We start from the raw sequence: 27,521 nt of genomic DNA, 5'->3' as shown, positions 1-27,521 counted from the left end.
AAAGTTCTGCTCTGTTCTTACTGCAATATAGAACCACAGAGAAATGGCAGGGATCATGTGTGTACTGGAGTGTGTGTGTGTGTGTGTGTGTGTGTGAGAGAGAGAGAGAGAGAGAGAGAGAGAGAGAGAGAGAGAGAGAGAGAGAGAGAGAGAGAGAGAGAGAGAGAGAGAGAGAGAGAGAGAGAAGAGAGAATCCCCTTTGAATCTTTAAACCCAGATTTCCTGGTGACATGTTGAGTGATCTTTTCAGTCCATTTCTTACACCTTCTCACCTGCCTCCCTTCCCCCTCCTTTCCCCATCTTCTTTTCTCTCATTGGATCATAGCACAGAACTGGAGAGAGCCTCGGCTATCTGGCCCAACCACGTCATTTTCAAGTTGAGGGAGCTGTGGCCCGGATGTGAACGGCACAACCCGGTAAGGGCCATAGTAAGCTGCAGGATCCTTTCTCGGGTCCGGGTCTCTCCCTGTCTCTGTCTCCTCGTCTGTCTCTCCGACATCGCTCCTAGCGCCGGAAGGCCGGGGGACGCGGCTCGCTCTCGCGGGCTGCCCCCGCTTTGTTTACCTGTCTTGCTAAAGCCCCAGAATTCCTGAGCCTCGGGCACCCGAGCGAGATCGCGGCCCGAACCCGGCCCCAGGCGAGCTTCCCGGGACTCTGGATTCTACCTGTGCTTTTCCAGTAAACTCGAGTCGCCGCTGGGAGCGGCTCATCTGTTAAAGGGGGGTGGCGATGACTGCTTGGTGCCCGCCTGGCACGGTTGTTGCGAGGACACCAGGACCGAAAAGCTGGGAAGGCCCTCCGAACCCTCGAAATGGCCTGGGTTGGCTCCCGGCTAGGCCTCCCCTCCCCCAGCCCACCCTCAGCCCTTCTTCTTCTTCTGGGTTTGGAAGCCCTGGCCTGGGCCTGTTTTCTCAGTCTGTCTGTTTGTTCTCTGGTCTTTATGCAGATTGAAGCTGCCTGAAATCCCGTCCCCGGGGGCTGCTGGGTAGACCACTTCAGCTGGGCCTGCAAGTGAGGGGTCGGAGGTCTCCTCCGTGCAAACAGCCCCAAGCGGAGAGAGGGCAAGCTGGTGTGGGCGCCACGACGGACGCCCATGACAGAGATATGAGTCCCTCAGCGTCCCCTCCCTCCCCCCAGAGCCCCTCTCTCCCGGACAGCCCACCTCCCACCCCGGGAGATGCGCTCCTGCCCTCTCCCGGGCCCTCAGACACGGGCCCCGCCACACGCAGACCCCGCTCCCCCTGCTCGCGCCCGCCTCCGCTAACCCAACTGATTGGGTGATTATCTACTTAATTTCCTCTGCAGAGACAGCGGAGAGTTCAGCCCTGAAGTTTGCATCCCATTAAATTAACCAGATACTGCCTGAGTCTCTGAGGCTTTCTGGGCTCTGCGTGAAAGAGGACCATGGAGAGAGCCACTGGGCCGTGGGTCTGGGCACACGTGCGCACAGGAGCGGCCCGAGGGACACAAAGGCACCCATTCACACACTTGCATAAACACCTTTGTTTTATGCTCTGTCTCTCTGTCTCTCCTCCCCATCTCCCTTTTCTTCCCTCCCCTCTTCTGTTCTTTTCTCCTTTCCTCCCCACTCTGTCCTTTCCTTTATTCCTCCTTTTCTGTCTCTGCCTCTCTGAATGTCTATTTCTCTCCCTACCCCTCTCTGTCTCTCTCCCCCTCATTTCTGTCTCTCTCTTTCTGTCTCTCTCCCTTCCTCTCTCTCCCCTATCCCAAAGTCAAAGAATTTTCTGCCACCTCAAGCTGGAGTCTTTCTGGGACCCCAGAAAGCTGAACCAGAAGAGCAGTCCTGGGGGCTGTTGGCCCAGGTGGAAGATGGCTGGAGGTAACAAGCACAAGCACCCCCACTCTGAGGCTCACAAGCTTATTTCCTAGACAGTCTCTCCTAAGGTTACTCAGACATCCCCATAGTGAGTTTGTGTTGAATAATGGTAAAAAGCTGTGGGTGTGCATGTCTGGAGTTGTCTGGATTTGTGATATCTGGAGTTGTGATAAAGTTGTGATAAAGAAGGGCTGCATCCAATGTGTGCTGTGTATGGATGAGGTGTGTGAGATGTTGTGTGATGCTCTGAGTGATATTCACTGGTGAGGAGTTGTATGTGATTAGACTGCAATGAGTTGTGTACACATGATTCAGTGTGTGTGTGTGTGTGTGTGTGTGTGTGTGCGCGTGCCCTGTGTTGGGGGTAGGGAGTTTGCCGGCCCTGGGGAGGACCACTCAGTCTGGAGAGCCCCGCTGCTCAGCTCTACTCCTCAGCTCCAAGCAGCCACGTTGTTTAGCAACTCGAGTGGCCAATTATTCTTTGAGTGAGGAGGAGGAAGAGGAGGAGGAGGAGGCAGTTCAGGAGCCAGGAGGACCAGGCTGGTAGGCTGGGGCTTAGGCAGCAATGACAGGAAAGCTGTGGAACAATTGCTAGCCATTGAAACTGGCTATTCCCAGAGCTAGTCTCTGGACTGAAGGCTGTTCTCCCCTTCCATTTTTCCCCCTTTCTCCCTTCCTTTTTTCTCCCCTCTCTTCTTTTTACTTCCTCGTTGCCTCCTCTTCTTTTCCCTACACTCCTTTTCTCTTTCCTCTCCCACCCATCCCTCCCCTCCTGGTTCTTCCCTCAAACTCTCTCCTCCTCTCAGGCCCTCCCCTTGCTTTTTTCTCTCTTCCTTCCACTCCCTTCTTCTTCCCCACCACACTATTCCTTTCCTTTTCCATTTCATAGTGAGAAAGGAATGGAGATGTCAGAGCTAGAAGGAAAGGATAGTTTGGATATCCATAAAACATTCTTCTTTCCAAATATACCTGATGTGTGTATGTATGTATGACAGAGACACAGAGACACAGAGAGACAGAAGAAAGACAGAGATTGATACAGAAAGACAGGAGGAGAAAAATACCTCTGAATGAAGCTCCCCCAGGATTCTAAGATTTCTAAGATTTGTTTTCTAGGATTTCTAAGATTCTGTGGACCCAGACCTCAGGTATCTGGCAACAAATATCTATGCTTTATATTGGATTTCCTGAGAACTGAATCTAAATTGACTTTCTATAAAATTTATTATTTTTTTCTTCATGGATATGGGGTGATGGTAACTCTGGGGAGGGGAATCTGTTAGTAATGGGAATATTCTCAACCTCTGTCTCTCAAGGGATCAATCAATCAACACTCGTGAATTAGTCACTGAGGAACACCCATATTTGAGGGATGGGAGATGGATATGAACCACTAGGAGATACTGATGAAAAAACAGAGCCATGTCCCTGACACCAAGAGAGAAGAGAACATCCAGGAGGAGGGATGTTGTCACCAGCCCTGGAGAGGAATAAATTCAGAGTCTGAATACAGACAGGCAGATTTAGCAATTAAGAGAGGGTAGTTCCAAGTGAGTAATGGGATGGGGGGGGGGAATAAACATTTATTAAGAGCCTTTTATGTACCTGACACTTTACAAATATTATCTGATTTAATATGAGCTCATATGATCGTCATAACATCCTTGGGAGACAGGTGCCATTATTATAATTTCATTTTACAATAGAAGAAACTGAGTCAGAAAGAGGTTAAAAAACAACCATGGTCCACACAGCTAGTAGATGCCTGAGGCTAGATCTGAATTCATATCTTCCTGACTGCAGACCTAGTCCTCTGGCCACTGTGCCTCCTAGTTGCTCCATCCACTTTGTACCTTTCTAGAAGTGAATAAACTAATCATAATCTTTATTGAAGATATTGCCCCCAGAGATCCACTCTAGGGTTGGAGTGTAATGCATCAGAGGGTGTTCAGAGAACCTCATCTCTTTCGTTTAGGGGTCATATTTTCTCACCACTTAACCTGGTCCATGTGAGTCCAGAAGTAGGACTTCTTATTGGCAGGAGATACCCCAGTCCCTTGGACTGTGGGGCTGTAACAAGGGAATATGGGGTGAAATTGAGGATTTTTTTAAGGATGGGGAGACAGTGCATTTGTAAACCTCAATGAAGGAGCAGGTAGGGAGGCAGAGAAAGAGAAGCTGGTGGGTAGGGCACTTAAAGCCAATTTATAAACCATATGACGTTAGCTAAGTCACTTAACTTCTATCTAGTTTAGATTTCTCATCTACAAAATAGGGACAATAGTACCTACCTCCAGAGGTTGTTATGTGTTAAAATCAGGCCACATTTATAAAATGCTTTGTATACCTCAAAGAATTCTATAAACATTAGAGATTATGTTGATGATGAGAGAGAAGGGTAATGATCAATGGGTCCAAGTCCTGGAAAAGATAGGGCTATGATGGAGGCATAGGGACCAAGTATAGGGAGTAGTCTTGTCTGGGAGAAAGGCCATTCAGAGTCTGAAGAAGAGCAAGAGAGAATGAGTGAAGATGTGGTGAAGTTTTGAGAAGCAAATGAGGGAGGTTATGGGAAGTGTTCTCAATAAAGTAGGAAAGAAATTCACCTGTAGAGAAGGAGTGAAGGGTGGTAGATGTTTCAGAGCTTGAGGAGAGAGGTTTGAAGCAGCTGTGTGGGCTCCTGGAGCAGCAATGAGATCCAGGTGAGATTAGACTCACTAGTGCCCTAGTGGTTACAGGTGTGAGGTTTCCTCCAGGGGGAGTCAGCAAGACTGAGGAGGAATAGAAAGGGAAGAAGGTGGTGAGGAAGGTGAGCCAAGTCTGAGTTCTAACAAGGCGTCAGCAGTGGCTGGAAAGGGAGCTGAGGGATAGAGGTGGAGGACTGAGCACAGTTGAATTAGTAAAAATGTGGAGAAAAGGAAATGGGGGAAAGAGAGAGGATAGTAGTCTGGGAGAGCTAACAGGATGGGAGAGACAAAAGGAAGGATAAATAGGGAGGAATGAACCAAGGGGAGAGATGGGAAGACAGAAGATTGCTCTTCCTAGGAGGGTAAGTTGAGGGTTCTGACTCAGAGATGGCAGAGGTATGGATGGCTAATGGTGAATCTTAAGACACCTTCATTCTTTCAGGTGACTGAGGGGGAAGGTACATGTTGGCCATGTATGAGAATAGGGCTGAGGTGGGCAGGAAAACAGGCAGTGACCATCTGGAGAAAGGTGGGAGAAGAATTTGGAGGCTAACACATACATCATTATTTCTGCCCGTGTCTCTGTCTCCATTCCCAGGACCCCATCAACAGCAATAATTACATTTCTATGTCAAATGAAAGTCAGTATGGATTCTGATTCTCATTCAGTTTGCTATCCGGTGTGTGTCTGTATTCAAGTTTCCTTACTCAAGTCAATGACTACCCGAATGGAGGGTATTTTCTTGTAATCTATCCTATATGTAGTTTGTATGTACGAGGTGGATAGAGTACTGAGTACTGGGTTTGGAGTCAGGAAGACATGGATTCAAATCTGTGTGAACACCAGTCTCAATTCCTCTTCCTCCTCCTCCCACACATGTCACTTCCCCCTCTTTGTCCCACCAATCAAGTCAGCACAGAACAGCTGGGGAGGGTCAACCTTCAAACAAGTTAATAGGGAACTGTCCAATTGGCAATTAGTCTCACGTGCTTCATTATCCAAGTGCATTGCTCAGTTCTAGCCTTTTACATGAATTGATAACAGAGAGTAGCTACCCACTGTGCAGTTGGTGCAGACTCCCAAAAGCGATCCTAAACACTCATCTCAGTCCAGGTAGTCTTGCCATGGCTCAATTTGGGAAAGGAGCAGCTGAATTCAGTCCAATTAACTGCTTAAATGGAAGTGATCTGCTTGCTTAGCATTCAAGTTGGAACAAGGGGTTAGTCTGGTGCCTACTAGTAGGTGGGTCTATAAGACTGGGAGAAGGGGCTGCTTTTTGCCATCATTGTGGGGTGATTGGAAGCAGGAAATAGAAGATGTTTAGCTTGGAGAAGAACAGACTCTATTAGGGCCTGAGAACTATTTTCAACAATTCTTGTGTAGAAGAATATAAATTGGTGCAGAAGCAGGAATAATGATGGGGAGGGAGGGAGGTAAGAAGGTTTTGATTTGTTATAAGGGAAAACACTTATATCTGCTGTCTCAAAGTGGAATGGGTTGTTTCAGGAAGTAATGCATTCCCTGTCACTAAAAGTCCTCCAGCAGAACTGGATGAATGAACACTCGTCAAAGTCACAATCAAAAGGTTTCTTACTCAGGATCAGGCTGGCCTGAGATGCCGATTATTTGAGATTCGGTGATTGAGAGACACTTCCCAAGTCAACACTGAGTCCTAGAATGAGCCCATAGGTTCATCAATGAATGACTTCTTTGGTTGAGCTGGGGCCAAGAATCGGGCTTTGAGAAGAAAGGCAGAGGATGGAAGAGGTACAGCTGGGCTTTGGAGAGGTTCCATGAACTTGGGAGAGCCTGAGGAAAAGGACAAGAGGATAATGATGGAGTGCAATAGGGAGGAAAAAAAATCCCACAGCTTCAAGACAAAGAACTTCATTCTCCCACCCACTCAGAGTTGAGAGCTGCACTTAACCCCTGCCCACTCTCCCCACCAGCATCTGCTTCCCGTCAGGGCCTTCTCTGGGCCAGACTCTTTCTCCTTCTGAGTCCTTGGGGACTCATCAAGTTATTTCCCCGAGTGTTTGGAATTAGAACATTGGGATGGTCCAAAAGATCCCCCTTCAACTTAGAAGCCTGACATCTGGGCAGGAAAGGAGGTGGAGTTCTAACCCCACCCACAGGTTGGCATTTTCCCCACCGCAATCAGTGGCTACCACACTAGAGAGTCCCCTTGCTGGTTGAGGAAGGGACCTGGCAGAGGTTTCCCAGAGATTCCCCTATGGATATTTGTGACCTGCTTTGAGGGCATCTAGTAAGGTTCTCTGACCTCTAGCTATCTCTCCCAGTGGGTAGCTGAGTGCCTGAAATTCCACCATCATAGCTTTATTACTTTGGATATTCAAGATTCCTTATTAAAACAGACGTTGCTGGAAAAGACAATGCCTTCCAGACAGAGAATGTCAAAGGTAGAAGGGAATTTACTCCAACTCCATCATGAAAAAACAAATTCAGATTCAGTCATCTCTTGTCTTGCCTTCTGTTTAGAAGAATTACAATTAATTCAGGCTTACCTTTGACCTTACCCCCAAACTGAGTCCTGACTTTGGTTCTGGTCTTACTCTTGGCTCTGGTCCCAGACTGGGACAAGTTGGTCAGATTCCCACCAGCCAATTCCAGAATATGACAATGATTACAAAGAAGAACAAAATGATAGCGCATGGATGATTCAAGGAAGTAGAGCCCAGTGCAAAAGTCCCAGTTCAGAGGAGCATCCTCCTGGTCAGGGGCTGAGAAGGATGGGACTCCCTGATTTTACCAAATGGTCTTGGAGAGTTGGATGTGAGGGAAAGGAGATGATTTAAGGGGGGAAGGTATGAGTGGCCAGTCTGGGCTCCAAGGTAAGTGATCTTACTGACTCACTGTGCAATATCTGTTGATTTTAGGTTTTGATTTTGGCCACCCTAGCTTCAGGTCATGTGATTTCCTTTACAATGGAATCTGGGCTTGGCTTAGGGTGAAACTGCCCTTTCTAGTAGGGTAGAAGCAGGGTGGCCCCAGCCTCTGTAAACAAAACAGAAATAGCAGCTCCTATTTTTATCATATTTTAGGGCCTTTAAAACACTTTCCTCCTAATGAAACTCCCTCTTGTAAGTAAGTATAACTCCCCATAGGGCTCACTGCCTAATCAGACACCACCACTGTGAACAGCTGGATCTTTAAAACCTGTTGGTGTTTTAGGGATAACTCTTCAAGTTGCTTATGTGCTCCCACCAGTGTGCTTCACTTTAATATTCAGCCAATAGACTCAAAATTTTAACAAAGGCATTTATTCAAAAGGAGAACAAGAACAGTCATTATACATTATTTCCCCTACACCAAGGATACATTTTCATAAATACACTATTTTAAAGGACAGGGGTTAGTGGAGAGTGGACACGAGACATAATGAGAAATGGATCAAACTGTAAGGGACACAAGTAGCCAAGGCAACTCAACACAAAACTGCGGAACCTTCATATTTTTCTCTTTCCAGAAGGTCCTTGTGAAGTTTGATATGGTCTATCTGCTCATCTGCTCTTCTGGGTTTGCTCTTTATGAATCAGGGCCATAATTTTCTACCTTTAGCTATTGGTGAGGATGGATGGATGGATGGATGGATGAATGGATGGATGGATGGTTCAATGGTCTTTTAAGCTACAGTGCTCTTTCAACTAAAGCACTGATCTTTAACTTAGGGTGGGCAGAAACAACTTCCCTTTGACTCTCTCAGAGTCAAGGCTGTTTGCACTTCTGGGCAGGAGACAGAAGACTTACTTTTGACAAATTCCATTTTTCCTCAGGGTGATTAATATCAGTGTAGTCCTTTTCTTTTCCCACATTCCTTTGGGAATCCTATATAGATGCATCTAGATGATACAGTGGATAGTGTATCCCGGTCTGATGTCTGGTCTCAGGCACTTACTAGCTATGTGACTCTAGGAAAGTCACTTAGTTCTTTCCCCTAGAGTTCCTTACCTATGAAATGAGTTTGAGAAGGAAAAGGCAAACCACTAAAGTATCTCCTTCAAGAAAACCCCAAATGGGGTCACATTGGTCATGTTTGAACAACAGTATGTAGATGAGTGCCTGGGGATGAAGGTAGAGATGCTGTCTATACCCTGGAAACATATTCATTGTATTGCTAAACTAACTCTCTCTCTCTCTCAATACACATAAATATACATATACATATATATTTTAATGTATTCAAATTCTCTCTACTGTATTCACTCTCTCTCTGTATATATAAATACATACATACACATATATATTAACATATTCAAATCTCTCACCTTTTTTTTTAAGAGTGAGGAATGTTTATTTTGTACCTGAAAGTTTTCTCCATTCATCTTTCGAAGTCTGTCTTATAACCTCTTCAGGACTTCAGCTTTTGCTGAAAAAATCTCAAAGACTTCCATCATAATAATCTGAGCTGTCCCAAAGAGGAAGAGGCTTCTTTGGGAGATGTTGAATTCCCCATCATTGAAGATGTTCAAGTAGAAGTTGGAGGGCCACTTGCCATGGATGCTCTAGATATGGGGGAGGCTTGTTATGAATTGGATTAGATGCCTCTGCAGTTACTTCCAGTTTCTGTTTTCTGTCTAAGGCACCTTCTTTCCTTCCTTTGGTATCCCCCCCGGCCATCCTATTGACAAAGATTTTTCTGGAGAATTTGAAAAGATCTTTGTAAATTGGGGTGATAGGTTTAGAATTTTAAAGTCCCCAAATCTCAGAGGCCAAAGGCATCAAATTCAATCTGTACAGGAACTAAAGGCTACTCTGCTTGAATACCTCCGGTGATGGAGCACTCATTACCTCCCAAGGTAGTCTTTTTCACCTTTGGGACAATTTTCACTGTTACAAAGTTTTCCCTGGAACCAAGCCTCATTTTTTTTTTTTTTAGAAATTCTATTCATGGTTCTGGTTCTGCTCTTTAAGGGAGAAATAGCATAGTAAAGGTAGCTATGTGACTTTGTATCTGTCCTCTCTTCTCTCTGGATCTCATTTTCTTTATTTATGAAATGAGAGGTATTGGATTTCAGGTTCTTCAAGTCCTTTTCAGCTCTGAAGCCCACAAAGTGTGATGCAGGATGGGTCAATCTGAACCTGAACAATTAAGATCACAATATATTCAATCACTCAACAAATATTTATTAAGCCTTATATTAAACATCTTTATTTTGTGCTAGGCACAGGGGATGGATACAAAGACAAAATTCAACAGTGTCTGACCTCCAAGAGTTTACATTGTATATGGGGGAATGAAAATTAAATAAATAATATAAAATAAAGTGTATATGGTACAAAATAAATACAAAATCAGTTCTGATGGGGGGGGATAGGGATAAGCCTTGTGGAGGAGTTGGTGGCTCTTGAGTTGGGCTTTTAAGAATTCTAAGATGCAAAAGAGAGGAATATATATTCCAGAAATATGGAATAATCTGTGCATAGGCAGATGTAGGAGATCGAATAGTGTGTACAGGGAATACCAGTAGGTTTGATCGGAACGTGATATCCATGAAAGAGAAGAATATGCATTCAGTTTAGAACTTAAATTTCATGCTTCCCTTTCCCTTATTCCTGTCCCTCCCTTCAAGCATTAGGAATTTATTTTATATCCCCCTTTCCGCTTTTCATTTCATTTCATTTTAATAGTATTCTATTTTTCCAAATACATGCAAAGATAGTTTTCAACATTCACATTTGCAAAGCTTCTTATGTTCCAAATTTTTCCCCCTCTTTCCCCCCTTTCCAAGGTAGCAAGCAATTTGATATAGGTTAAACATGTACAATTCTTCTGTAATTTATTTTATATTCCCAGCTAATGAGATTGCCTTGATGTGTTATTTCTGAAAAGCAAGTTCTTTTGTCACTTGGAAGGAAAATGAGAAAATGCCACTATCATGGGCTGGACTGCGAGTGAATAGGGAGGGGGAAAGGAAGGGACAGAGAGAATTGTTGTAATCAGACATTGACACAGTCTGTCCTCTACAAAACTGCAAACTAATTCCTAAGAATAAGAATCTGACTGGACTCTTTCTAGCTCAAACAATTTCCATAGCATCCCATTGTTGCTCAAACAAAAGAAAAGCTTCCTGGCCTGATATTTATGGCCCTCTCTGATATTTCTTATCTACCTTTCTTATTTCTCCTCTTTTTGTGTTCTCTCTTTTGTGAAAAAAAAAAAAATTCAGTGCTGCCAGGTGGCTTGGTGATCTGAGTTCACATTTGGCCTCAGATACTTGACATTAGTCATGTGTCCCTGAACAAGTCATTTAACTCTAATTGCCTCATGAAAAAGGAAAAAAAAATTATTTTCAGATAGGAATTCTCTGTCTCCTCTCATCCATTTAAAAGGCATGAAAAACAAAACCTGTTACAAATATGTACAGTCAAACACAACAACTTTCTGCATTAGTTGTGTTTTCCTTCACTCTCCCCATTCAAAAAAGAAAATAATGAAGACAGAAAGACAAGAAAATATGCTTCAATCTGAACTCCAAGTCCACCCTCTCTCTGTGTGGAGGTGGATAGCATGTCTTATCATAATTCTTTTGGAATTGTAGCTGTTCATTCTATTAATTGGAGTTAGCAATTTTTTCCCAATTGATTATCTTTGCAATTTTACTGTTTTTGATTTTTTTGAATTTTTTTGAATAAACTGTTTTCCTCGTATTGTTCATTTCACTTTGCATCAGTTCATATAAATCTTCCCAGATTTTTTGGAAACCATTCCTTTCATTTGTTGCAGCACAATAGTATTCCATCATGTTCATATACCATAACTTGTTCATCCATTCAGTCAGCTGATCAACATTTATTAAATGTCTAATATGTATGAGGCATTGTGCCAAGCATTTCACATTGGGTGGACATCTCTGTTTCCAATTCTTTGCCACCACAAAAGAGCTGCTATAAATAATTTTTCTATTTTTTCCTCCTTCATTGATTTCTTTGTGGCATAGAAACTAATAGTAATACTTGTTGGGTCAAAGAGTATGCAATTTCATAGCTTTTGGGTATAGATCCAAATTGCTCTTCAGAATTGTTGCCTAGCTTATAGCTCCACCAACAGTGCATTCATGTGATTATTTCCCCTCCAGTCTCTTCAACATTTATTATTATTATTTTTTTTGGTCATGGGTGTGAGGGGGTACTTCAGAATTGCTTTAATTTAAATTTCTCTAAGTATTAGTGATTTAGAGGTTTGCATTTTTAAAAAAAATATTGATAGTTTGTATTTCTTCCTCCAAAAACTGCTTGTTTATGTCCTTTAAACATTTATCAATTGGCAAATGGCTCTTACTTTTATGTACTCTCCATTCCAGTCCAACTGACTTGCTGTTTGTTGGGCATACATTCCATTTGTCCCTTTTGTGTATTTGAATAGACTATTCCTACATCTGAAATGCCCTCCTCACTTTCCTCAAAGCATCACTTAGAGCCTGTTTCCTACATGAGATATTTTCTGATTCTTTCATATATTAGTCCTCTCTCCTTGAAATTACTGTGTAGATAATTTCCAGTTTCTAATATGTGCATTTCATTTTTGTATCCCCATAGTCAATTATAATTCCTTGTACAAAGCTGTACAGTTAAGCAAAACAAATCTCTACTTGTGTCTATGAAAAGGATGCCCACAACCCTCATATAGATTTGGTTTGAGGGGGGTTACTAAAAGAGCAACATTGCCTTGACTTATGATGTTCAACTCAGAGTTGAACTCTCTAAATATGCTTTTGTTGGAGTATGAGTAAGAGAGTCCCCAGCTTCTGAATAAGCACTCAGGATTACAAGTGCATATCAGGAAGAAAATAGCCTTTAATTTGTTCCAGAAAATGCACATAATGAAATGACTCAAGAGCAGTTGAAGAGATACAAAAAAATACGTAATGTATTCAACAAAAATTGAAGGAGCACTATAGTAAATAGAGAACACATAAAACACTCACAAAAATTCCCCTCCAAAGGAACTGAAATTAGAATTACCAGTCGGATGATATTCCAACAATCTGTTGACCCTCTAGTTCTTCCACAAAATACTACTATAAATCCCCTTCCAAACTCATGCCTCTTTTTGGTTGGGATTATCCTCTACAAGTCAAGAATACTTTGGAACCACCTTACCAATCTGTGTCCAAATAACTCACTCTAACAATGTTATCATAAAGCCCCCTAGAAGAGAACATCAGTTCTCTTTAGCTACAAGAAACAGAGGAACTTGTTTGTTCCAGAGGGATGCTGCTCAAGAAATGCTCTCTATAAGGTCAGACCCATACTCTTGAATGAATGAATGAATAAGCATTTATTAAGTGCTTACTGTTTATAAAGCACTGTGCTAAGCAGTGGGGATACAAATAAAAAAAGTAAAGATAGGATCTGCCCTTCAAGAGTCCACATTCTAATGGGGGAGACAACATAGAAGGAAAGTTTCAAGTGCATATCATATATATCCTCAGCATTTTTATATATCACCAATAAAATCCAACAGCAAGAGATACAAAGAGAAATTCCATTCAAAACAACTGTATTTTATACAACTGTATAAATATTTGGGAATCCATCTATCAAAGAAAAGTCAGGAATTATATGAGCAAAATTACAAAACACTTGCCACAAAAATAAAGTCAGATTTAAATAATTGGAAAGACATTCAGTGCTCTTGGATAGGCCGAGCGAATATAATAAAGATGACAATACTCCCTAAACTAATCTATTTATTTAGTGCTATACCAATCAGACTCCCAAGAAACTATTTTAATGACCTAAAAAAATTAACAAAATTCATATGGAAGAACAAAAGGTTGAGAATTTCAAGGGAATTAATTAAAAAAAAAATCAAATGAAGGTGGCCTAGCTGTACCTGATCTAAAGCTATATTATAAAGCAACAGTCACCAAAACCATTTGGTATTGGCTAAGAAATAAACTAGTTGATCAGTGGAATAGGTTAGGTTCAAGTGCATGTCAGATGTAAAGATCCCATAGTCCTTAGGTATGGCAGCAAGACAGATCATATTTCTTGACCTTGGGTTTACTCAAGAGGCAAATTCCAAGGTTGGTGCTATCTAAGACTCTTTCTTATTCTGCTAGATAGAATGGGAGATCATGTTGAAGATTATATTGGGAGATCCCTATGGGGTAAAAATTTCTCTTCTGTTCAGGATGTCAGGGTCACCCTGAGTACTTCTGGGGAGATCTGGACATGAACTACAGTCAAGGTGTTCACTGAGGTTCCCAGAGGAAACTGGGTAAGAGCAGCATGAGCTAAAGAGAGTTGTGATTTGGGAGAACATACCCCTTTCACCCAGACTGGGCCATTGTGTGAGGGCAGAGTGTACCGAACCTGTGGTTACTCACTTTAGTTACCTTTAGGCTCTTTAACGTCAGACTTTCCAGTTTCTTCTTCTATTTCTCTGTGCACTACTCTGTGTACCAGCCAAATTGGATATTTTTCTCCTACCCCCAGCACACGTTCTTTGGAGACCATTCAATCTCTAATGAAGCAGAAACTGGGACTTTCTTAAGGTCACCAAGCAAAGAGTTCTAGCTAGACTCCTTTGACTGGAAAATCTTAGTAAAACTAACTGGCAAAGCTGAGCATTTACTCATTCATCAAACATTTAATCATTTGCTGTGTGTCAGATACTTAGTAGCTGTGGGACCCTGGGTAAGTCATTCAACTTTGTCTTAGTTTCTTCATCTGTAAAATGAACTAAAGAAGGAAACTGCAAACCACTCCAGTATTTGTGCCATGAAAATCCGAAGTGGGATCACAGAGAATTGATCACAACTGAAAATGATAAAACAGCAATAACAATAAAGCTTAATGTCAGCAGTATGACACCTAGAGAACTTCACCAAGAGAGCCCTTCCATTCTGACCCAGCTTTCATTGTGAAGAATTTCCCCCTCTTTCCCCCTTCCCCCGACATTCAGCCTTAACCTGACTCATGCAGCTTCTACCCAGAGTTCTGAAGTCAAGGAGCTTGGACTTAAGATCTTGGACTATCTTAAGAGGAGAAGAGCTTCCAGAGGTAGAGATAACGGTCCCACTGTCTTCTGGCCTTATTAGAATTTGTCTGAAGTACTGTGTTCAGTTCTGGATGAGTTTAGGAAAGATATTGAAAGGGACTGATTTCCACAGAAGGGCATACACCATGTGAGAAACACTGGGCTGGAGGTGCTGCAGCCATGCTATGCGCATATTAATTGAAAGAAATGAGGAGGTTTAGTCTGGAGAAGAGAAGACTCAATGGAGCAAGATTGGAAGGAGTCTGCAACTGTTGGAAGGGCTTGTCTGTAGAAGAAGCACTAGAATCACTTGGGATGACTTTAGAGAGCAGACTTCAGAACTCTGGGCAGAAGTTTAAATGAGACAGGTTAAAGCTGAATATCAGGGAAAAAAAATTCTTCACAATGAAAGCTGGGTCAGAATGGAAGGGCCCTCTTGGTGAGATGATGAACTTTCTCTCCTTGGAGATCTCCAAGTAGAGGTGAACCAGTGTGTGTGTGTGTGTGTGTGTGTGTGTGTGTGTGTGTGTGTGTGTGATTCCTTTTGAATGTCGGTTTGACTTGGATATTGAAGTCCCCACCAACGCTCAAATGCTGTGACTTTAGGAGAACTCTGGAGGCAACCCATTCTGCTTATTGTTAGGAAGTTTTGCCATACAACAAATATCATTCAACCTCTGTACATCTTTCTTCCTCGCTGCTTATGGTTCTATACTCTGGGGATGAACAATGATTCTATGTATGGCTGGTGCAGAGCTGCCTGGTGGAAAATTTCTTTTTTTTCTTGGTGTTGATTCTCAGGCCAAAATTAGCACAAAATTTGAGAACTGATTCATATGCTGTTACATCTGTTCTCAGGAGCTGTATTGAGCGTATAATCATCTGCAAACAAAAGATAGTGTGTGAACTCTCCTACTTTGGTCTTGGTTTCTAGCCTTTTTTTCTTTCTTTCTTACATTTTTCTTCATTTTATTTTTTAATTTATGAAATAACACATGCATTAAAAAGATATTTGCATATGAAATGGAAAATCTATTATGTATATCTATTTCTTTTAGATATATAAATTTAAAATATTTTATTATAGCAATCATCTTAGTTATAATTCATAACAATTTTATATATATAATTATTATATATAATATTATTAATATATATTATATGTAATCTATAACATAAATTATAACAATTATAAATTAAGTACATTAAAATGTTTTAAATCTATTTTAATGTATTTATCTATTTATAATGTATATCTATAAATACATAGTTATCATGTGAATATTTTTTCCTTTTGTCCTTCCCCCTCTAGAGATGGCTACCATTAGAAATAAATATGTATGTATATATGTGTATATCCATATATACATATTGTCTGTATATATGGATAAATACATATATGTAGGTAAAGTCATTATATATAGATAGATAGATAATTTCAGTTCTTTCTCTGGATACAGATAGCATTTTCTTTCACAGGTCCTTTATATTTGGGTATTTATAATAGTTTTAACTTTTTTAAGGTAAATCATTTACCATCAGTGTAGTACTTGACTTCGATGCCATTTTTGCCCAATGAAACGTCTTGCTAAAAAGCATGGAAGAAAGCATCTGGTGATTGTACAGTCAGCCCGTTTCCTTTTCCTTTACAGAGATGGATAATGGAGGCATCCTTGATCTCCTGGGGGATAACCTCTTCTTGCCACATAACCTGGAATATTTGTCAGCTTCTGTGTGAGTAGTGGACCTCCTGATCCACAGATCTGTGCTGGGATGGAATCAACACCAGGTATTGCGAGTAGCCTGGTGACGTTCAATACTACTTTAGTTACAAATTTGTCTAGAGAAGAATTGACTACAACCAGAGGCATAAGATCAATGGCTCCAGTATTAGTTGATGATGGTTTGTTGAGAACGCTATGGAACTGTTCAGCCCATCTCTCCAGGGCCATGTCCTTATCACAAATCAATGGGGCTCCCTTGGCTCTGAGTAGTTAAGAAGCACCAGAGATTTTTAATTCATAAATAGTCTTCAGGGCATCAGAGAAATGCTTTGGATTTCTGCTGCGGGTGTAAAGTTGAATCTCATCTGCTTCCTTACCAAGTCAAGAATCCTGCATTTCTCTAAGTTTTGCTTGCATTTTACTTTTGTTAGAATCAAAAGCTGCCTTCTTGGCCCAGAAAAACTCCTGCTACATAGCACTGCTCCCTTAGGGAGATTTGTGGATGGGAAGGGGGAAGAGAAGCAAGTGTCCAAGTGTCACCTGTGTCATGTGGTATCATGATCTAGAGATAACTCCTAACTGGGACCTAACATCTAGGGTTATGAGCTCAGTTCTGGGCAGTCCATCTTCAGGAGGACATTAACAAACTGGGGCCTATTAGAACCAAGGTAACCAAGATGGTGAGAGAATTGGTTGCTTTGTGAGAATCAGTTGAAGGGAAAGTAGATTGGAGAGGAGAAGACTTAACCATCTTGAAGGTTCTGAAGGATTGTCCAGTGTAAGAAGGATGAAACTGGTCTGTTTGGCCCTAGGGAGAAGACCTAGCAACGGTAGGAGGGGAAGTTTTTGGTTCCATGTTAAACCAAACTTCTTTTTTTTTATTAACATAGCTTTATTTATTTTGTTAACTATTCACCAACAGACTAAACATTTTGACCATTAGAAGTCATCCATAAATAATATGTCTTTCTTCAGGCAGTAACGAGGAGCATTCCAGTTGGGTAAGATGCTAAAGGGACTACTTTTCAGGTATATTCCTTTGATGTTCCTTCTAATTCTGAAGTTCTTGATTTCAAGGTCTTGTAATCCCTTCTCTTTATGTGTAACATATTCTTCATGGTTAGAATGATCATCCTTCTTCCCTCCGGCTCAGAGAATCTCTGGTTTCCTTACGAGCATGTATCAGATCTCATTTTCCATAGAAGATCTTTACCAAAGCTCCCAGATCTTTATGATTTCTCTCTTTCTAGAAATTACTTTTTATATCTTTGTAAATACGTTGAATTGACTTATTTGGGAATATCTGGCATATGCTCAATACAGTATAAGTTTCTTGAGGACAAAGGCTAATTTATTTGACTTTGTCTTATCACACAGTGCCCAGTGTGTAGAAAAGTACATAAACTCTTCTTACTGAGCTGAATAGAATTCTCTAGCTCTCCCTTGTATTTCCCTCTAAAAATATGACATCTTTTTGGTTCAAGTCAGACTTGAATTTCCAGAGGTGGGAAAAAGTGAGATAAGTCAGTCATACTCGGGGGTCTTTGGACTTGGTATCTCCCCTCCTCACTGTGTGATATTGGGATGAGTTAATCCCCCCTCACTGGGACCTTGGTTTCTTCTCCTTTTAAATGAGGTTTCTCCTTAGTTCTTACATTTAAAGTCTATGGTTTTTTCTTATGATCAAGAACAAGTATATTTCAATTCTTTGGAGTGAGAGTTCATTCAGCCTGTGAGAGAGCTCAGTGTGGGACTAGGTCAGGGCTCAATCTGCAACTCCTAGAACCAAGACTCAGTTGGGAACACTATCCTTTGGGTTCCAAAGCAGTTCATTTTTATTTGCTTATATTCTATTGAAACTACGATTCAGTCTTTGGCTTCCTGGGGATCTAATTCACGGACTTGTTTTTAATTCTGGGAGTAGTATGGTAGGATAAAAAGTATCTCTTCTGATTTAGCTCCCCTCCTGTCATAGTGTGGTTTAGTGTGGTTGAGCACTAAATTTGGACTCTGCCAAGACTCGGGTTCATGTACCTTCTCTGACTGTGTCTAGATGTGTGATCATGACTATGTCACTTTCCTACTCTGAACTTCAGCTTCCTCCTCTGTCAAAATAGGATAAATAGCCACTTTATAGGGTGATTGTGGGGACAGTACTTTGGAACCTTTAAGCACTAGAGAAATGGGGCTCTTACTGTTCCCCTTTTTCAGATACCCTCTGGGAGTGGAGCTGGGGAACATGACCACATTCAAGATGGAGTGAGAAGAAAAGGCACAGAGCCTCGAGCCTCTCCGGAAAGAGAGGAGACAGTGCAGACAGGGGCTTGAATGCAAATGAGAGGCAAATGAAATGGATATGTTATGCAAATACACATGTGGGCCTCTTCATTATTTTCCACAACTGGAGGGAGCCCTTGGGAAAGGCGTCATGGAGACCCTGGGGCTACTGTAACATATACATATGCATCCCACCCCTTTCTGTCCCCCAGAGGTAGCCATGCAACCCTCAGTTAGAACCCTGCTTGGTCTGCTTCTTCTGTCCCCCGCCATCCCCAGCATCAGCCCCTGTATGGTCCTCCCAGGGCAGCTTGGTGCCTCTGTTTGTACAGTGTATATATGCTAATTGTGTGTGTAAGTGTATGTGGACCATGTCCCCTTCAGACCTGGGACTCCTAAAGGTTCCTTGAGGCTCTTGGAAAAGAGAAATTTGAGGGGAGACTTCATTGACACATTCAAATACTGGAAGAGACTGCATGAGGTAGAGACTGACCAATGGCTCCACAAGTGGGCATTAATTTAAACCAAAGTGGAAGAGACGCCAGCCATGTGAGAGAAGTCATTCTAATGGTCGAGCAATCAGTGGTGGAAATGCCTGGTGAGGGGGTGAGCATGTCCCTTCTGTCTGTCTAGGGAGACTAGAAATGGACAATCAGTGCTCACCTGAGTCGAAAAATGAGGCGTGATCATTTTTCAAGAACCATCCTCAGTAGGGAGGAGTAGAAGGGTTTATTTCATCCTCATCCAGCTGTTCACCCTCAGCTACAGGTTTCTGCTTAGAGGCAAAGCTCAGTCATTAGCTTCCTTTGATGGTGCTTTCCCCAAGCATACCTGGACTAACCATGGCAGAGCAGAGATGCCAGAAAGAAGAAGGGAAGTGTTTCTCTGACTCTCCAAACATTCAGTGAAAGGAAGTAGAAAGGAGAAATACTACCTGGATACTGAGGAAGACAGGAAGATAGGAATATAGAATGTTTCCCTAGAAGTCAAAGGCAAGCTTGGGAGCCCTATAGTTTTCAGATTCTTCTCTTTCCTTTTGGGAAATTGCCTCATTTGCTCCTTTCCAATCTTATGGAACTTTCCTTATTTCTCATGATCTCTCAAGTATCTCTAATAGTGGCCTATCAGCCAGTTGCTCTACGGCTCAAGGATAAAAGCTCATCTGGGCCACCAGATTTATTTATTTATTTAAAAAAAATTTTTTTTTTATTCATTTTTCCAAATTATCCCCTCCCTCCATCCACTCCCTCCCCCCGATGGCAGGTAATCCCATACATTTTACATGTGTTACAATATAACCTAGATACAATATATGTGTGTAAATACCATTTTCTTGTTGCACATTAATTATTAGATTCCCAAGGTATAAGTAACCTGGGTAGATAGACAGTAGTGCTAACAATTTACATTCGCTTCCCAGTGTTCCTTCTCTGGGTGTAGCTACCTCTGTCCATCATTGATCAACTGGAAGTGAGTTGGATCTTCTTTATGTTGAAGATTTCCACTTCCATCAGAATACATCCTCATACAGTATCATTGTTGAAGTGTACAGTGATCTTCTGGTTCTGCTCATTTCACTCAGCAACAGTTGATTTAAGTCTCTCCAGGCCTCTCTGTATTCCTCCTGCTGGTCATTTCTTACAGAGCAATAATATTTCATAACATTCATATACCACAATTTACCCAACCATTCTCCAATTGATGGACATCCATTCAACTTCCAGTTTCTAGCTACAACAAAAAGAGCTGCCACAAACATTTTGTGGGCCACCAGATTTATTAAGGGAAGCTAAGTAGTTTCTTTTTACCTCTCTACTTGGGTACTGATTTGCTTGAGTCAACAGATTTTAATTTTAATTTAATTTAATTTAATTTTTACTTTTTTGCTGAGGCAATTGGGGTTATGACTTGCCCAGGGTCACACAGCTGGGAAGTATTAAATGATTGAGATCAGATTTGAACTCAGGTCTTCCTGACTTCAGGACTGGTGCTCTATCCACTGTACCATCTAGCTGCCCAGAGTCAATTTTTTTTTCCTCACTTGCAGTGTAATGACCATTCTCCTCTGCAAAGAAAACAAATGAAATTAGAATTGAGCAGCTCTGTCTTCTCTCTTTTGTCAAGTACCATGATCCCATCCATATCAAAGTTCCTATTTTGTGATTTTTCTTTTTCCCTCTCCCCCAATACAGCTAAAAACAAACTACTCTTAACTTTCCTTGCCAGCTTCACCTGCTTCTGAGCTTATTATTTCTGCAGGACTGTGATCTTATATTTTTTATAGTGGTCTTGCTTATATCTTTTATGTATGACTATTTAAAATCTAAATTAGTTGGAGAATTCCCCGTGCATCCACATTGGTCTCTTCAATCAAGTCCTATTTTTCCTTTTCAGTAATTTTTTTTTCTGTGCGTCCTTAGAGTTTCCTTTTTGAGCATGTCCCATTCTGTTTAGGTTGACTTTTTCTGAAGTAATTTAATCCATGGGATGCTACTTATCTTACCTTTGGGTCTTTTAAAACCTAGCTTCCTAAATGTAGTGTGTAAGGCAGACATGCTCAGATTGCCTCTGCTGCTATATCACAAACCCTGGAATAGATTGATCATGACTCCTTTAAAGTTCCTGTTCCCAGGTTCCAGCAATCAGCTTTCTCCTGTTAATGAGAATAAAATCCAAAATAGAATTTTCCCTTGTTGGTTATCGATAAATTATCAATAAGGCAAGTCAAGAAGTTATTAGCTACTTAGCTTTAGAGACACATACAGAGAGAGAAACAGAGGTAAAAATAGGAAGAGAGACAGAGACTAAAGGTACAGAGACACAAAGGCAGAAAGAAATGAGAGAGCTGAGAGAGTGAGAGCCTTAGAGCAAATATCCATGTACCAGGGGTCTGGCCAGTGAGCACAGTTCTTACCAGCAAGAGCAGAGTGTTTGGCTGATGTAAACCTCTCATGGATTTTGGAGCAGGTGAATAAATTCTGTAACTAGCTCTGTTAATTGTGTAATAAAGATTTGGGCTATTGGGTATATTAAAAAGTTGAGTATGCTCCAAATGAGCATACTCATACTTGGTCAGCCAAGGCCAGTCTCTTATTATGGTCTCTTTTTGGATTTGCTGCATTGAATAAGGAAGTTAAGTTTTGGAATAAATCTGGAAAGGAAAGGTGATGAGTCACATGAGGATATTCATGGCATTGGTATAAAGAAGGAGAAATTTGAAGGGTAGAACCATGTCTTATGTTCCATCGACATAATGGACTAGTTGATCAGTGGAATAGGTTAGATTCACAGGACAAAATAGTCAATATAATAATATAATATATATATAATAATATAATAATAATAATCAAATGTTTGACAAACCCAAAGACCCCAGCTTTGGGGATAAGAATTTGCTGTTTGATGTTCCATCAACATGAGCATGTTTTCTAGGCTTATTGGAAAAGCCTTTTTTTAAAAAAAATTAATTTTATAATTATAACTTTTTTTGACAGTACATATGCATAGGTAATTTTTTTTACAACATTATCCCTTGTACTCCCTTCTGTTCCGAATTTTTCCCCTCCTTCCCTCCACCCCCTCCCCTAGATGGCAGGCATTCCCATACATGTTAAATATGTTATAGTATATCCTAGGTACAATATATATGTGCAGAACCAAATTTTGTTGTTGTTGCAAAGGAAGAATTGTATTTGGAAGGTAAAAATAATCTGGGAAGAAAAACAAAAAACAAAAATGCTCACATTCATTTCCCAGTGTGCCTTTTCTGGGTGTAGCTGATTCTGTCCATCATTGATCAATTGGATTTGGATTAGCTCTTCTCTATGTTGAATTTATCCACTTCCATCAGAATACATCCTCGTACAGTATCATTGTTGAAGTGTATAATGATCTCCTAGTTCTGCTCGTTTCACTCAGCATCAGTTGATGTAAGTCTCTCCAAGCCTCTCTGTATTCCTCCTGTTGGTCATTTCTTACAGAGCAATAATATTCCATAACATTCATATATCATAATTTACCCAACCATTCTCAAATTGATGGGCATCCATTCATTTTATTGGAAAAGCCTTAATGAACAAATATGATTGAGGTATGTCTTGGGACTTGAACCCTGGCCTATGTGGACTTCAAATTCAGTGTTTCATCTTCTGCACCACATTATACTGACTTCCTTACTCAGCCTTGCTTCTGCTGGCATCCTCAGTCCTCATTTGTGTATGTTTATATTAAATTTATTTCTGCCATTATCTCTAATCTCCATAGGACTTCAGCATAACCAAATTCTCAGGAATGGGAGAGCATATAATTTACTAATATGTCCCTTGTGGCAATCCTGTTGGGGCATAGAGGAATGGAATGCCATTGGACCACAATGAGTTCCTCATCACTGGAAATCTTCAAACTGAGATTGGATGCTTACCTGTCAGAGGAAGAGATCCTTACTCAGCTGAAAGTTGAACTGCCTTCTAGCTCCTGATGATGCTGTGATTCTATAACTCCAATTTTCCCAATTCTGCCTACAAATTCAGACTCGGAAGGGAGATGGAAGGGAGCTTGGATTTAGTCCAATCTCTACCTGAGAAGGAATTCTTTCTACTCTATCCCTTGACCAATCATCATTCAACTTTTATTTGAAAACCTCCAGTGATGAGAAATTCACTATGGTCCAATGACATTTCATTCCCTATATCCCAGTAGGACTGTTTTGGGGAGATATCAGTAAATAACATTCTCTCCATTTCCCTAGTGTTTGAGAATTCACAGTAATTTTGGAATAAATTAGCTTAAAAATTATTATCTTGAATCAATGCTAAGTGAAGTGAACATAACCCAGAGAACATTGTACACATTCACAACAAGATTATATGATGATCAATTTCCATGGACGTGGTTTTTTTCAACAATGAGGCGATTCAGGCCAATTCCAATAGACTTGTGGAGAGAACCATTTGCATCCAGAGAGGGGACTATAGGGACTGAATGTAGATTACAACATAGTATTTTCACCTTTTTTGTTGTTTGATTTTTTTTCTTTCTCATTTTTTCCCTTTTTGATCTGATTTTTTCTTGTACAGAAATTTTAAATGTGGAAATCTATCTAACTATCTATAAGAATTGCACATGTTTTGTTAGGTTCTTACTAAGTGCTAAGTTGACACTTGACAATTCTCTAGTTCGGGCCTTTACTAGGAGTTTAACCCCTTCGAACTCCTGGGGAGGAGCTTGCATGCTTAGGAGGAGCAAGTTCATTGGTTGAAGTAATTTTTCCCAGAAGCCCTTGCATTATCTCACACCCATTCTCTGGGAGGATAAAAGAGGGTGGCACTCGAGAGATGGAGAGTCTTGTCTGGGCCAGACTTGAGGTGGCTCTTCGGAGGAAGAAATCACTACTTTGGATCAGAGTTGGCGGCAACTGTCTGGAGACAAGGGCTCTCTACAGGAAAAAGAATCTGTCCGAGATTTGAGTTGACACAGCAGATCTCCTCCCGGAGAGCAATCGGCAGTTTCTGGAGACAACAGCACATTACAATGTTTAACATATATTGGATTGTTTGCTGTTTGGGGAAAGGGGTGGGGGAAAGAAAGGGAAAAATTTGCAACACAAGGTTTTGCAAAGGTGAATATGGAAAACTATCTTTGCATATATTTTAAAAATAAAAGCTATTGTTAAAAATAAATAAAATTTTAAAATGAATTATTATTTTTAGTTAGTAATGTAAAAACTTGGCTTTAGGAAGTCAGAGCATGACAAGGGATCATCCCGCCTCAGCTTGAAGACCTCAAGTTACAGGGAGTTCACTACCTATCAAGTTAGCTCAGACTATTGGTTATGTCTATTAAGAAATTCCTTGTTTTTGTTTTTGTTTTTGTTTTGAAATGAAATTTGTCTCCTTGAAACTTCTCTTGATGAAAAGAAGACCTGGGGGTGGACACATGAGAGTTATTTTCAAACATCTGAAAAACTGTTGGAAAAGGAACTAGGTTTGTTCTATTCAGTCCCTGGCAGTGATCAAGGGCTAAAGTAGAAGCTAGGTAAATTTAAATTTGTTATAAGGGAAAGTCTAACAATTAGAGATATTCCAAAGTGAAGTGGCTGCTTTGGGAGATCATGTTTTTCTACAATAGGACCTGATACTCAGAAGGTACAGAACAAATGGATGCTGGGTTGAATTGGATAAAGTAGAGATTCTGCACATTGTATCCTGGATCCCTCAGGAGTCAGTGTGATGAAGCCCATGGTCTCCTTCTCAGAATTATATTTCTAAATACATAGAATAAAATTGTAGGCTTACAAAGGAAACAAAAAGATAGTAGAAATAAAGTTGGCTTTTTTTCCCAATCAAGTTCATAAACTCTATGAAATTTTTCCAATATCTGTGCTTTTGTCCTTTTGGTCATATCAGTTCAGCTCTATTCATGACCCTATTTGAAATTTTCTTCCCAGTGACATGAGTGGTTTGTCATTTTCTTCTCCAACACATTTTACAGATAAGGAAACTGAGGCAAATGTGGTTAAATGACTAGCCCAGAACCATATAGCTAGTAAGTAATTAAGGTTACTAAGGTTTTCTCTCTCAAGTTATTTTGTATTTTTTTTTTTTTTGTATTTTCTTCTTTGTATACATTTTCATTCTTAAGAGCAGAAGTTGTTTACTTTCTATCTTTGAATCCCTAGTGCCTAGCACACAGTAGGCACTTAATAAATGTTTTTGAGGGGAACTGAATTAAAGTTGGAATTGTAGCTTTAACATTCTTTTCATGAAGTTCCCTTTTGAATACTTAGCCATTACCTCCCTGTTTTACTTACTCCAGGTCAGAATTATCTTTTTATTGGAGTGGAGGTGGCGAGGATTAGATGGGGAGCCCAAAGCTTAAAACATTTTTACAAAACAACTCTAATGGGTAAAGCTTGGCAGTCTTATATACAGGGCAACCATCGACTTGTGAATGAATCCCATGGGACCGGAGTCAATTTCCCGTCAAACACACACACACTCACTTTGTGTGTGTGTGTGTGTGTGTGTGTGTGTGTGTGTGTGTATGTATGTGTGTGTGTCTTTAATTAAGGGGACAAATGCTTGGCACGAGGGCTGGGAGCTTTCATGCAAAGCGTCCAGTGGCCAATGAATCCAAGATGTGGTTCAGTTTCCATCTGGTATCCTGCCTTCCTCCCCCCATGCTGTCTCCCTCCCCATGTTTGTGAGTCTTGGAGCCCCTAGCTCCCTCCAAGTCCCTTTCCAATTTCCCCAGTTATTAGTGCTGTTCCCTGAAATTACTTTGAATTTCTTTTATATTTATTTATTTGTGAACATGGTTTACTTTTTTGGTCTCTGACTTGTATATCCTAAGTTGTCTGCAGGTTGTCTTTCTCGTTAGATGATGAGCTCTCTGAAGGCAGGGACTAAGTTGTCTACTTTATTTTCTTGTATCCTCCATGTCTAGAACAGCACATAACAGGTGCTTATTCATGCTTGTTGGAACAATGAAGAAAAGAAGGAAGGAAAGGTGGAAAGGAAGAAAGGAAGGAAAAAGATAGGAAGAAAAGAATAATTCCTTTACATATGGATTCATCTTCACTGTAAGCTTTTGGAGGTCATGTCTCTTAATGCTCCAGTATCAGACTGTATCATTATTTAGTATCGGTAGTAGACTGCGCCCATACAGTTAATAAAATGTGAGATAGCCCTTAAAATCTCCCATCCATGAGAATGTAAGCTTCTCTCAGTCAAAGTCTCTCTGTCATAGTTGTGTCCCTGGGGCTCCCTTAAACTCCTGAAATAGAGAAGATCCTTCTTGAGCAAATCTTCCCCTTTATACGGCTCTTCAAATTTTCCCAAGAAGTTTGGAAGATTATCTCAGCAATTCTATGTTATAGGAGCTTAGACGGCATTTCCCCCACTTTATGGCTAAAGATGCTTATTGATTGGCAGACTTGGGGGGCCTTAGACGATTGTACCCATTCCTTCAACTCCTGACACAGAGAAGGTCCTTCTTGGGTGAATCTTCCCCTTCATATGGCTCTCCAATTTTTTCCAAGAACTTTGAGAGCATTATCTCAACAATTCTATGTTATAGGAGCTTAGACGGTATTTACCCCATTTTATAGATAAAGATACTTATTGATGATCAGAATTGGGGGTCTTCGAAGATTGTACCCAGAATCTCAGACTTTAAGCTCTGGAATATGGAATATCAGAGCTGGAAAGGCCATTAGATCTAGGAAGCTGTCTTAGTTTTGACTTTATTGTCAGACTCTTCTCAGGTTACTGATCATTTAATTCAATCTGCTCAATGTACAGATAGAATAATTGAGCCCAACAATGGAAAACAACTCATTCAGAATAATACTATATACTACAAATAATAGCACAGCATAGCCTCTTTCCACTACTCTCTTTCCCCTTTTCCAGTGGTGATGAGTATTTGGAGATGACTATGAGGTCTTTGCCAAGCAGGGCTGACTCCCGCTCTCCTTTTGTGTATAATTTGCCTGGAGGAGGGGTCCTGTCCTTGCATTTGTCTCTGCTTTCCCCTCTCATCCAGGCTTTACTTATGTTGGACGGTCTTCTACTTGGAGGGGTTCTCCTTCCAATCCCGCTCCTTCTGGGAATTCTCTGATCAACACGGTCCACAGCAATTTCCCCGTGTCCAGAGCCCCCTACCCCTGTATCTGTCAGTCAAGGCCTGGCCTGGCTCTCAGCTAGGGAATCCGACTCCGGGGCTTACGTGTTTTTGGCCCCAGCATCTTTTGGGTGTGGAGGGATTGTACCTCTCTTGGGATCTGCTTGGAGGAAACCCCTGGTCCTCTGTGCCCTGGAGAAAACATGATTAATAAATATTGGTTGATTGATTCATGGGGCGATAACATTTCCCTTTCAAGATGCCGTAAAAACGAATTGGCTCAAGCCTCTGGCAGGCCGGAGGGCCTTGGAATCTGGAGGCTGGAGCTTCCGAGGGCCCGTTCTTGGAGACTTTCTTTGTGGGCTGA

The sequence above is a fragment of the Sminthopsis crassicaudata genome, chromosome 4, assembly GCF_048593235.1.
Source record: "Sminthopsis crassicaudata isolate SCR6 chromosome 4, ASM4859323v1, whole genome shotgun sequence".
Lineage (NCBI taxonomy): Eukaryota > Metazoa > Chordata > Mammalia > Dasyuromorphia > Dasyuridae > Sminthopsis > Sminthopsis crassicaudata.
This window is presented reverse-complemented; position numbering follows the sequence as displayed.